The 14,283-nt window shown below is 41.6% G+C and overlaps 1 protein-coding gene across 2 annotated transcripts in view; it reads right to left on the bottom strand.

The window, feature by feature from the left end:
• The window catches only part of CCND3 (cyclin D3), a 111,772-nt gene that overhangs the window by 44,771 nt on the left and 52,718 nt on the right, over window positions 1-14,283 (bottom strand). The window lies entirely within an intron of this gene.

Genomic DNA, 14,283 nt, shown 5'->3' on the forward strand with positions numbered 1-14,283 from the left:
CAGCTACCCAAAAGGCTGAGGCAGGAGGATTGCTTCAGCCCAGAAGGTTGAGGTCAGCCTGGACAGCATAGTGAGACCCTATCTCTTTAAAAAAGTCAATCATGGCCGGGCACGGTGGCTTATGCCTGCAATCCCAGCACTTTGGGAGGCTGAGGCGGGCGGATCACCTGAGGTCAGGAGTTCGAGACCAACCTGACCAACACTGAGAAACCCTGTCTCTACTAAAAATACAAAAATTAGCTGGGGGTGGTGGTGGGTGCCTGTAGTCCCAGCTGCTTGGGATGCTGAGGCAGGAGAATCGCTTGAGCCCGGGAGGCTGAGGTTGCAGTGAGCAGAGATTGTGCCATTATACTTACTCCAGCCTGGGCAACAGAGTGAGACTCCATCTCAAAAAAAAAAAAAAAAAAAGTTCATCATTTCCTATATACTAGCAATGAACAAGTGGAATTTGAAATGAAAAACACATTACCATGTACATTAGAACCCCTAAAATGAAATAAGTTTAAAACTAACAAAATATGTACAAGGTCTATATGTGGAAAACTAGAAAACTCTGATGAAAGATATCAAAGCAGAACTCAATCAATAGAGAAGACTCAATGGTGTCAAAATGTCCATTCTTCCCAACCTGATTTAGAGATTCAATGCAATCTCACTTAAAACCTCAGCAATTGATTTTGCAGGTAGTGACAAACTGATTGTAAAGTTTATATTGAGAGGCAAAAGACCCAGAGTAGCCAACATAATATTAAAGGAAAAGAACAAAGACAGAGGGCTGACACTACCTGACTTCAAGACTTAATATAAAGCAACAGTAATCACAACAGTGTGGTATTGGCAAAAGACTCGACAAATAGATCAATGGAACAGAACTGAGCACCCAGGAATAGACCCATAGAAATACAGTCAACTGATCTTTGACAAAGGAGCAAAGGCAATACAATGAAGTGAAGATAGCCTTTTCAACAAATGGCACTGGAACAACTGGACATCCACATGCAAAAAAAAAAAAAAAAAAAAGAATCTAGATACAGATCTTACGCTCTACACTAAGGTCAACTAAAAATGGATCATAGACCTAAATGTAAAATACAAAACCATAAAACTCCTAAAAGATAGCACAGATAAAAATCTAGATGACCTTGGGTAGAGTGATGACTTTTCATCACTCAGCTTTACTGAGGTATAATTGACAAATAAAAAGTTATATGTTGGCCGGGTGCAGTGGCTTACCCCAGTAATGCTAGCACTTTGGGAGGCCAAGGCAGTCTGATCACCTGAGGTCAGGAGTTCAAGACCAGCCTGGCCAACATGGCGAAACCCTGTCTGTACTAAAAATACAAAAATTAGCCGGGCATGCTGGCGGGAGCCTGTAATCCCAGCTACTCGGGAGGCTGAGGTAGGAGAATCGCTTGAGCCCAGGAGGTTGCACTGAGTCGAGATCGTGCCATTGCACTCCAACCTGGGCAACAGTGAGACTCTGTCTCAAAAAAAAAAAAAAAGGTGTATGTTAGTGGTATATATATAATGAAATTATTACTACTATCATGCTAATTAACATATCCATAACATATAGTTATAATTTTTTTGTGGTAAAACCATTCCTGAGTTATACTCTTAGCAATTTTCAAGTATACAAATATCATCATTATTAACTATAATCACCATGTGGCCAGGTGAGGTGGCTCAAACCTGTAATCCCAGAACTTTGGGAGGCCAAGGCAGACAGATTAGATTGCTTGAGCCTAGGAATTCAAGACCCGCCTGGGCAACATGGTGAAACCTCATTTCTACAAAAAATACAAAAATTAGCTGGGTATGGTGGTGCCTGCCTGTGGTCCCAGCTAGGAAGCTGCGGGAAGCTCAGGTAGGAGGATCGCTTGAGCCTGGGAGGTTAAGGCTACATGAGCTGAGATCACACCACTGTACTCCAGCCTGGGTAACAAAGTGAGACTCTGTCTCAAAAAATAAAAATTAAAAATAAGCAAACCACCATGCTGTACAATAGATCTCTGAATCTATTTATCCTATCAAACTGAAACTGTACCCTTCGACCAACATTCCCCATTCTCCCCTCCCACCAATCCCCTGGCAACCACCATTCCACTCTCTACTCCCAAGAGTTTGACTTTTTAAAATTTCACATATAAGTGAATTATGAAATATTGATTTTTCTGTGCCTGACATTTCATTTAGCATAATGTCCTCAATATTCATCCATATTATCACAAATGGCAGGATTTCTTTCTTTTTTAAGGCTGAATATTATTCCATTGCATATATAAATCACATTTTCTTTATTGATCATTCAATGGATATTTAGGTTGATTGTATATCTTGGCAATTGGGAATAACACTGCTATGAACATAGAAGTACAAATATCTCTTGGACATACGGATTTGATTTCCTCTGGATATACACCCAGAAGTTGGAGTGCTGGATCATATGGTAGTTCTGTTTTTTTGTTTGTTTGTTTGTTTGAGACGCAGTTTCGCTCTTGTTGCCCAGGCTGGAGTGCAATGGCACAATCTCTGCTCACTGCAACCTCCGCCCCCCAGGTTCAAGTGATTCTCCTGTCTCAGCCTCCTGAGTAGCTGGGATTACAGGCGCCTGCCACTACACCCGGCTAATTTTTTGTATTTTTAGTAGAGATGGGGTTTCACCATGTTGGCCAGGCTGGTCTCGAACTCCTGACCTCAAGTGATCCGCTGGCCTCAAGTGATACACCTGCCTCGGCCTCCCAAAGTGTTGGGATTACAGGCATGAGCCACCACTCTCGGCGGGTAGTTGCTGTTTTTAAGTTTTCAAGGAATCACCATACTTTCCTTTATAGTAGCTATACTAATTTACATTCCCACCAACGGGAATGTGTGCAAGCATTCCCTTTTCTCCACACCCTTGTCAATGTTTATCTTTTGTCTGTTTGATAGTAGCCATTCTAACAGGTGTGAGGCGATACCTCATTGTGATGTTAATTTGCATTTCTCTGATGATTAATGATGTTAAGTACCTTTTCATGCACAGATCAGCCATGCACATACCTTCTTTTGAGAAAGGTCTATTAAAGTCTTTTACTCATATTGTTTTTCTCTTCCTCTCTCAACTGACCTTTGCTCATTTTTAAATCAGGTTATTTGTTTTCTTGCTATTGAGTTATATAAGTTCCTTATATATTTTGAATATTAATTTCTTATGAAATGTGTGGTTTGCAAATATTTTCTCACATTCTGTAGGTTGTCTCTTCACTCTGTTGATTGTTTTCTTTGCTATACAGAGTTTTAGTTTGATGCAATCCCATTTATCCATTTTTGCTTTTGTTGCCTGTCCTATGTCATTATGGGGCCATATCCAAAAAAATCTTTGCCCAGGCCAATGTCAAGAAGCTTTCTCCCTAAGTTTTCTTCCAGTAGTTTTACAGTTTCAGGTCTCAGTTCAAGTCTTTTTTTTTTTTTTTTTTTTTTGAGATGGAGTTTCGTTCTTGTTGCCCAGGCTGGAGTGCAATGGCTTGATCTCGGCTCACTGCAACCTCCGCCTCCGGGGTTCAAGAGATTCTCCTACCTCAGCCTTCCGAGCAGCTGGAATTACAGGCGTCCACCACCACGCCTGGCTAATTTTGTGTATTTTTAATAGAGACGGGGTTTCACCATGTTGGCCAGGCTGATCTCGGACTCCTGACCTTAGGTAATCCACCCGCCTCGGCCTCCCAGAGTGCTGGGATTACAGGCGTGAGCCACCATGCCTGGCCAGTTTAAGTCTTTAATCTATTCTGAGGTGGTCTAAGATAAAGGTCTGATTTCATTCTTCTGCATGTGGATATGCAGTTTTCCCAAAATCATTTATTGAAGAGATTGTCCTATCCCCAGTGTGCATACATGCCACCTCTGTTTAAGATCAATTGACCATAAACGTGTGGACTTATTTCTGGGTTCCCTATTCTGTTCCGTTGGTCTATATGTCTATTGTTATGCCAGTGCCATGCTATTTTGATTGCCATAGCTTTACAGTATATTTGGAATTTAGGTAGTGAGATGCCTCCAGCTTTGTTCTTTTTCCTCAAGATTGTTTTGGCTATTCATGATCTTTTGTGGTTTCATATGAATTTCAGGATTGTTTTTTCTATTTCTGTAAAAAATGTCATTAGAATTTTGATGGAGATTGCATTGCTCTGTAGGTAACGTCAGGTAATAATTAAACATATTAATTCTTCCAATTCATGAACACAGAATATCATTCCATTTATTTGTGTCTTCTTTAATTTATTTCATCAATATTTTATAGTTTTCTATGTACAAGTCCTTTACCTCCTTGATTAAATTTATTCCTACGTATGTTATTTTTGTCGATGCTATTATAAATGGGATTATTGTTTTGATTTCTTTGGGGGATAGTTTGTTGTTAGTGTATAGAAATGTTACTACTTTTGGTATGATGATTTTGTATTCCATAATTTAACTAAATTTATTAGTTCTAACAGCTTTTTGGTGGAGTCTTTGGGGTTTCTTTTAATATATGATCATGTCATCTGCAGAGACAATGTTACTTCTTCTTTTCCAATTTGGATGCCATTTATTTGTCTTACCCAATTGCTCTAGCAAGGACCTCCAATACTATATTGAATAAAAGTGGTGAGAATGGGCATCCTTGTCTTGTTCCTTGTCACGGATCTATTTCTGAGGATTTTCACTTTGGAAATGTTCTCCATAAGAATCAGGCCCATACTTGCATGATTAATGCAATCCTGATAGCCACTGCATTGTAGAGATTCATCTTCATAGTATAATATGCTACCTTCACAATTAGTTGATAAAGTCGTCTGCCTAAATAACTACCCCGTTTTTGAATAGTCATTACTATTCTGTGTAAATTCCTAATGTATGCCAGAACATGTCAATATCCTGTAAACCAGCTCTGGATATTAATTAACTCTGGATTAATGGGATGGACTTTCTATTTTTACGGTAGGAAGAAAATGGCAAAAACATATTGTCAATTACATTTCGCACTCATTCCTCTCTTTTGAGCTCCTCACTTTAACTTTAACTCACTGATTGGTTCTGGTGCCTGTAACATTGGCTCCAAAGGCTTGTGGCATTGTCCTAATACTTCAGTGATACCTTGGAAGGACCCCAATATTGCTTCCTATTGAGAGGTAGCAGCACTTCAGAAAAGACTGGGTGCTTATACAAGCTAGCCAATTGGTAAGGCTTATGGAGTACTTCTGCTTAACTTTAGATCTTTGGTATATTAAAAGCTTTGCCTTCTGTAACCACAACTCCCATGGACCAGGCTTTTCTCTCTCTCTCTCTCTCTCTCTCTCTCTCTCTCTGTGTGTGTGTGTGTGTGTGTGTGTGTGTGTTTTAGAGACAGAGTCTTGTTCTGTCGTTCAGGCTGCCAGTGGCTCAAGTGATCCTCCAGCCTCAGTCTCCCAAGTAGCTGGGACTACAGGTGTGTACCACCATACTCAGCTAATTTTTTTTTTTTTTTTTAATAGAGAGGGGGGTCTTGCTATGTTGCCCAGACTGGTCTCGAACTCTTGGGCTCAAGTGATCTTCCTGCCTTGGCCTCCCAAAGTGCTGGGATTACAGGTGTGAGCTAGCATGCCTGGCCACGGAATTTTTTTCTGAATGGTGAATTATATACACCTGGAATCTGCTTTGTGCTGAGGAGAAAATGCATCTTTTACACTTAGTGATCTCTTTTCTTCACTTCCTTTTTGAGCTTAGCTTTGTTCTTTTCTCTCTTTTTTATCTCTGCAAACTCCTCTAGTGCCTCCCTAAATTGCATCACTGGTTCCTCAAACCATTCTCAGGTACTCCTTCAGATAAAAATAATTAAAACAGACCAGGCACGGTGGCTTATGCCTGTAATCCCAGCACTTTGAGAGGCCAAGGCAGGTGGATCACCTGAGGTCAGGAGTTCGAGACCAACCTGACCAACATGGAGAAACCCTGTCTCTACTAAAATAGCCAGGCATGGTGGCGCATGCCTGTAATCCCAGCTACTCGGGAGGCTGAGGCAGGAGAATTGCTTGAACCCGGGAGGCAGAGGTTGTGGTGAGCTGAGATCGTGCCATTGCACTCCAGCCTGGGTGGGCAACAAGAGTGAAACTCTGTCTCAAAACATAATAATAATAAAAATGAAAACAGTATTTCTCATTCTTACAGCCCCTCGCCATCTTCTCTCAATCCTGATAGCCACTGCATTACAGAGATTCATCTTCACAGTATAATATGCTACCTTCACAATTAGTTGATAATGTTGCCTGCCTAAATAACTACCCCATTTTTGAATAGTTATTACAATTCTTTTAAATGCCTAATGTATGCCTGAACATGTCAATATCCTGTAAACCAGCTCTGAATTTTAACTGCTGGATCATTTTCCTTTTTTTCTAAATGTATTCACAATACTGTTCCTAAAGGAGTACGGATTTCCTACAACTGATGGCCAGCCTTGCAGCTGGGCTAACATGGCCATGGCCTCTTGGCCTCATGGGGGATGGCTTTTTAGATATAATGCCAAAGGCATGATTTATGAAAAAATAATTGATAAGCTGAATTTCTTTTTTTTTTTTTTTTTTTTTTTGAGACGGAGTCTGGCTCTGTCGCCCAGGCTGGAGTGCAGTGGCGCGATGTCGGCTCACTGCAAGCTCCGCCTCCCGGGTTCACGCCATTCTCCTGCCTGAGCCTCCCGAATAGCTGGGACTACAGGCGCCTGCCACCGCGCCCAGCTAATTTTTTTGTATTTTTAGCAGAGACGGGGTTTCACTGTGTTAGCCAGGATGGTCTCGATCTCCTGACCTCGTGATCCGCCCGCCTCAGCCTCCCAAAGTGCTGGGATTACAGGCGTGAGCCACCTCGCCCGGCCGATAAGCTGAACTTCATTAAAATTTAAAACCTCCGCTCCACAAAAGGCAATGTCAAAAGAATGAGAAGACAAGCCACAGACTAGGGGGAAATAATTGCAAAGAACACATTTGATAAAGGATTGTTATTTGCAATATGCAAAAAAAAAACTCTTAAAATCTCAACAATAAGAAAACAAACAACCTGGGCACTGTGGCTCATGCCTGTAATCCCAAGACTTTGGGAGGCTAAGGCGGGTGGATCACCTGAGGTGAGGAGTTCGAGATCGGCCTGGCCAATATGGTGAAACCCCATCTCTACTAAAAATACAAAAATTAGCTGGGTGTGGTCTTTGGTATATTAAAAGCTACTCGGGAGACTGAGGCAGGAGAATCACTTGAACCTGGGAGATGGAGGTTGCAGTGAGCAAGATTGCGCCATTGTACTCTAGCCTGGGTGACAAGAGTGAAACTCTGTCTCAAAAAAAAAAAAAAAAAAAACAGAAAAGAAAACAACAATCTGATTACAAAGTGGGCAGAAGAACCAAGCTGATATCTTACCAAACATCTACAGATAGCAAATAAGCATATGTAAAGGTGTTCTAAATCATATGTCATTAGAAAATTGCAAATTAAAACAATAATGATGTACCACTATGCACCTATTAGAATGACTGAGATACCAAACATTGGCATATCAAGTGCTGGTGAGAATGTGAAGCAACAAAAACTCCCATTCATTGCTGGTGGGAATGCAAAATGGTATATTCACTTTGGAAGACAATTTAACAGTTTCTTATATGACTAAAAGTACTATTATATAACCCGGCAGTTATACTCCTTGGTATCTGCCCAAATGAACTGAAAACTTACATGCACACAAAAACCTGCACACAGATGTTGATAGTGGCTTTATTCATAATTGTCAAAACTCTGAGGCCCAAGTTGTCCTTCAGTAAGTGAATGGATACCAAAGCCAGAGCAATTAGGCAAGAGAAAAAAAATAAAGGACTTATAAATTGGAAAAGAAGGAAGTCAAATTGTTCCAGTTTGCAGATGACATAATCCTATACATAGAAAAAGCTAAAGACTACCAAAAAACTGATAAACAAATTCAGTAAAGTTGCAGGATACAAAATCAACATACAAAAATCAGTAGTGTTTCTATACATGAACAATGAACTAATTGAAAAAGAAATCAAGAATGCAATTCCATTATAATAGCTCTAAAAAAAAAAACCTACAAATAAATTTTACCAAGGAGGTGAAAGACTTCTACAAGGAAAACTACAAAACACTGATGAAAGAAATTGAAGTTGAAGATGATACAAATGGAAAGACAGCCCATGTTCATGGATTGGAAGAATTAATATTGTTAAAATGATCGTATTACCAAAAGCAATCTACAGATTCACTGTACTATCTATCAACATGTCAGTATATTCTTCATAGAAATAGAAAAAAAATCCTAAAATTCATAAGAAATCACAAAAGACCCCAAATAGGCAAAGCAATCCTGAGCAAAAAGAACAAAGCTGAAGGCACTACACTACCAGTCTTCAAAATATACCACAAAGCTGTAGTAACTAAAATAGCATGGTAGTGACATAAAAATAGACACATAAACCAATGGAAAATAATAGAAAACCCAGAAATTAGTCCATGAATCTATAACCAACCGATTTTTTTTGAGATGGAGTCTTGCTCTGTCACCCAGGCTGGAGTGCAGTGGCAAAGTGGCAAGATCTCAGCTCCCTGCACATCTGCCTCCGGAGTTCAAGCGATTATCCTGCCTCAGCCTCCAGGGTAGCTGGGACTACAGGCACCTGCCACCATGTCTGGCTAATTTTTGTATTTTTAGTAGAGTCGGAGTTTCACCACGTTGGCCAGACTGGTTTTGAACCCCTGACCTAAGGTGATCCGCCCACCTCAGCCGCCCAAAGTGCTGGGATTACAGGTGTGCGCCACTGCCCCTGGCTTAGCCAACTGATTTTTGACAAAGGTGCCAAGAACACTCACTGGGGAAAGGATAGTCTCTTCAAGAAATGGTGCTGGGAAAACTTTTTTTTTTTTTTTGAAGACGGAGTTTCGCTCTTGTTGCCCAGACTGGAGTGCAATGGCGTGATCTCAGCTCACTGCAACCTCTGCCTCCCGGGTTCAAGCGATTCTTCTGCCTCAGCCTCCCAAGTAGCTGGGGCTACAGGCATGTGGCACCACACCCAGCTAATTTTTGTATTTTTAGTAGAGACAAGGTTTCACATGTTGGCCAGGCTGGTCTCAAACTCCTGACCTCAGGTGATCCACCCGCCTCGGTGTCCCAAAGTGCTGGGATTATAGGCGTGAGCCACCATGCCCAGCCCTGCTCAGGTACATAGCTCAGCTGATAGCTCATTTCTTTTTACCACAGAATAATACTCCATTGTCTGGATGCACCAGTTTGTTTCTTTTTAATTTAGTATAATTGTATTTTTTAATTGATACATAATAATTGTACATATTTATGGGGTACATAGTGACGTTTCAATACATATAATGTACAGTGATCAGAGTAATTAGCATATCCATCATCTCAAACATTTGTCATTTTGTTTGTTTTGGGAGTATTCAGTATCCTCCACCTAGCTGTTTGAAACTATTATTATTATTCTTAACTGTAGTCATCCAACAGTGGCATAGAACACTGGAACTTATTCCTCCTATGTAGCTGTAATTTTGTAACCTTTAACAAATCTCTCCCTATGCTTCCTTTCCCCTCCCCTTTCCATCCTCTAGTATTTTCTGTGCTACTTTTTCCTTCTATGACATCAGCTTTTTAAAGCTTCCACGTGTGAGTGAGAACATGCGGTGTTTAACTTTCTATTCCTGGTTTATCTGACTTCACATAATGTCCTCAGTTTCATCCACGGTGACATAAATGACAGGATTTCATTCTTTTTTATGGCTGAAAAGAATTCCATTGTGTATGTGCCACATTTTCTTCATCCATTCATCAGCTGTTGGACACCAAGGTTGATTCGATATCTTGATTGTTGTCAATAGCGCTGCAGTAAATATGGAGGTGTGGATGTCTCATCAATATACTGATTTCCTTTCCTTTGGATAAATGCTCAGTCGTGGGATTGCTGGGTCATAGGGTAGTTTGATTTGTAGTTTTTTTGTTTTATTTATTTTTTATTTTTTGAGAAGAAGTCTCACGCTGTCGCCCAGGCTGGAGTGCAGTGGCACGATCTCAGCTCATTGCAACCTCCACCTCCTGGGTTCAAGAGATTCTCCTGCCTCAGCCTCCCAAGTAGCTGGGATTACAGGTGCCTGCCACCATGCCCGGCTAATTTTTGCATTTTTAGTAGAGACGTGGTTTTACCATGTTGGGCAGGCTGGTCTCAAACCCCTGACCTCAAGTAATCCGCCTGCCTCAGCCCCCAAAGTGCTGGGATTACAGGCATGAGCCACCACACCCAGCCGGTTTTTTTTTTTTTTTTTTTTTTTTAGATGGAGTCTTGCTCTGTGCCAGCCTGGAGTGCAGTGGCTCACTGCAACCTCCACCTCCCGGGTTCAAACAATTCTCCTGCCTCAGCCTCCTGAGTAGCTGGGATTACAGGCATGCGCCACCACGCCCAGCTAATTTTTGTATTTTTAGTACAGACGGGGTTTCACCATGTTGGCCAGGCTGGTCTCGAACTCCTGACCTTGTGATACACTGGTCTCGGCCTCCCAAAGTGCTGGGATTACAGGTGTGAGCCACAACGCCCAGCAATATTTTATCTATCTTGGGACAGGGTCTCACTCTGTCACCTAAGCTAGAGTACAGTTCCACTATCATGGCTCACTGCAATCTCGTCCTCCCAGGCTCAAGCAATCCTCCTGTCTCAGCCTCCCAAAGTGCTGAGGTTACAAGCATGAGCCTCTGTGCCTGACCTTGTTTTTATTTTTGTTTTTAAAGATGGGGTCTCACTCTTTCATCCAGGCTGGAGTGCAGTTGTACAATCATAGCTCTCTGTAGCCTTGAACTCCTGGGCTCAGGCAATCCTCATACCTAAGCCCCTAAGTAACAAGACTATAGGCACACTATATCATGCCTGGCTTAAAAATGTTTTGTAGAGACAGGGTCTTGATGTGTTGCTTAAAATGGTCTTGCACTCCTGGCTCCAAGTGATCTCCCCACCTTGGCCTCCCAAAGCTCTGGGATTATAGGTGGAAACCACCATACCTGGTCCGATTTACAGTTTTTTGAGGAAACTCCATAATGTTTGCTATAGTGGCTGCAATAGTTTATATTCCCACCAACAGTCTATGAGATCCCTTTTCTCCTCATCCTCACAGCATAGATGATACTTCATTGTGGTTTTACTTGGATTTCCCTGATGATTAGTGATGTTGAACATTTTTCCATATATCCATATATTTGTTAAGCTCATGTCTTCTTTTTTTTTTTTTTTTTTTTTTTTGAGATGGAGTCTTGCTCTGTCGCCCAGGCTGGAGTGCAGTGGTACCATCTCAACTCACTGCAGGCTCTGCCTCCTGGGTTCAAGCAGTTCTCCTGCCTCAGCCTCTGGAGTGACTGGATTACAGGCATGCGCCACCACCCCCAGCTAATTTTTGTATTTTCAATACAGATGGGGTTTCACGATTTGGCCAGGCTGGTCTTGAACTTCTGACCTCAGATGATCCGCCCACCTAGGCCTCCAAAAAAAAAGCTGGCTGGGCGCAGTGGTTCACTATCACGAGGTCAGGAGTTTGAGACCAGCCTGGCCAACATACTGAAACCTGTCTCTACTAAAAACACAAAAAATTAGCTGGGCATGGTGGTGGGTACCCATAATCCCAGCTACTTGGGAGGCTGAGGCAGGAGAATAGCTTGAACCCGGGAGGTGGAGGTTGTAGTCAACCAAGATCACACCACTGCACTCCAGCCTGGGTGACAGAGAGAGAGAGACTCTTGTCTTAAAAAAAAAAAAAAAAAAAGAAAGAGCTATCAAGCCATGAAAAGACATAGAGAAAACCTAAGTGGATATTGCTTAGTGAAGAATGCCAATCTGAAAAAGCTTCATACTAGATGACTCCAAATACAGTCATATGCCACACAGTTTTCGGTCAACAATGGACTGCATATATGACGGTGGTCCCATGAGGTTATAATATCTTATTGTTACTCTACCTTTTCCACCTCTAGATAGACAAAATACTTGCCATTGTGTTACAGGTGCCTACAGAATTCAGTACAGTAACCTGCTATACAGGTTTGTAGCTTAGGAGCAATAGGCTATCCCATATAGTCAAGGGGTGTAGGAGGCTATTCCATCTAGGTTTGTGTAAGTACACTCGATGATGTTCACACAATGACAACATCACCTGACAACTCGTTTATCAGAACATACCCCCCTCATTAAGTGATGCATGATTGTAGATGACATTCTGGAAAAGGCCAAACTATGGAGGGAGCAAAAAGACCAGTGCTTCCCAGGAATTGGGGGAAAGCATGAGACAAACAAACAGAGCACAGAGGATTTTTAGGGTAGTGAAAGTATTCTGTATATTACTACAATGGTGGATACATGTCATATGTTTGTCAAAAACCAAAGAATGGACACCAAAAGTGAACCCTAAGGTAAATGCTGGTCTTTCGGTGATAATATATCAACGTAGGTTCATCACCTGTAACAAATACATCACTAGGGTGCAGGGTGTCAGTAGTGAGGGAGGCTGTGCATGTATGGGGTAGGAATTATATGGGAACTCTGTACTTTTGCAGCTCAATTTTGCTGTGAACCCAAATCTACTCTAAAAAATAAAGTATAGGCCGGGCGCGGTGGCTTATGCTTGTAATCTCAGCACTTTGGGAGTCCGAGGTGGGCAGATCACGAGGTCAGGAGTTCCAGACCAGGCTGGCCAACATGGTGAAACCCCGTCTCTACTAAAAATACAAAAATTAGCCAGGCGTGGTGGCAGCCGCCTGTTATCCCAGCTACTGGGGAGGCTGAGGCCGGAGAATCACTTGAACCCAGGAGGCGGAGGTTGCAGTCAGCCGAGATCGTGCCATTGCATTCCAGCCTGGGCGACAGAGTGAGACTCCGTCTCAAAAATAGATAAACAAAAATAAATAAATAAATAAAGTATATTAGTTAAAATTTTTATTTATGCATAAGAACATACAAATGGTTATTTATTATAGCAAAAAATTTGTAAACAACCTTACAGTCCAATGGGAGGGAAATGGCTATATAAACTACATCCCACAACCACTCAGTTATATGTATGAGGTTTTTCTTTTTTGTGGGGGGTGGGGTGCAGTCTTGCTCTGTCGCCCAGGCTGGAGTGCAGTGGTGCGATCTCAGCGCACTGCCACCTCCACCTCCAGGGTTCAAGCAATTCTCCTGCCTCAGCCTCCCAAGTAGCTTGGACTACAGGCACCCACCACCACACCCGGCTAATTTTAGTACTTTTAGTAGAGACGGGGTTTCACTATATTCGCCAGCCTGGTCTCAAACTCCTGATCTTGTGATCTGCCTGCCTTGGCCTCCCAAAGTGCTGGGATTACAGGTGTGAGCCACTGCACATGCCCGAAGTATTTCTAATCAACAGGACAAATGCTGAGAAATTGAAAAAAGCAGTATAAACAATTGTATAAATGGAATGATAAAATTGTGTATTGCAAAAAGACTAGGAAGACAATATGCTAAAATGTTAGCACTGAGTTGTCTTTGGGCATTAAATTTTGTTTTTATAAATGTGTGCTCTTTTTATTCTAAAACACATGAGAGATAAAAATACATAAATGATCTGGGCACAGTGGCTCATGCCTGCAATCCTAACACTTTGGGAGGCCGAGGCAGGAGGATTGTTTGAGGCCAAGAGTTCAAGACCAACCTGGCCAACACAGAGAGACCCTGTCTCTATTTCTTTTTAATAATACTAAAAATTTTAAGTTATAAATTTTAAAATGTTAATAACATTTTTTTAAAATACATAAATGTACAGAGAACAGAAATCACCCCAAATCCTATCATCTGGAGATAATACAAGTTGCCCTGAATAGGAAGACGGTAGAGGATTTTCTTTTCTTTCTGTATTCTATTATTTGTAGTTTCTAGTATTAGTAGAGAATCTGCTCTCATATATATATATATATATATATATATATATATTTTTTTTTTTTTTTTTTTTTTTTTTTTTTTTTTCTGACATGGACTTTCACTCTTGTCACCCAGGCTAGAGTGCACTGGCATGATCTTGGCTCACTGCAACCTCCGCCTCCCAGGTTCAAGTGATTCTCCAGCCTCAGCCTCCTGAGTAGCTGGGATTACAGGCACACGCCACCATGTCCGGCTAATTTTCGTATTTTCAGTAGAGATGGGGTTTCACCATGTTGGCCAGGCTGGTCTTGAACTCCTGACCTCAAGTGATCCGCTCGCCTCAGCCTCCCAAAGTGCTGGGATTACAG

This window comes from Pan troglodytes, chromosome 5, assembly GCF_028858775.2.
Source record: "Pan troglodytes isolate AG18354 chromosome 5, NHGRI_mPanTro3-v2.0_pri, whole genome shotgun sequence".
NCBI lineage: Eukaryota > Metazoa > Chordata > Mammalia > Primates > Hominidae > Pan > Pan troglodytes.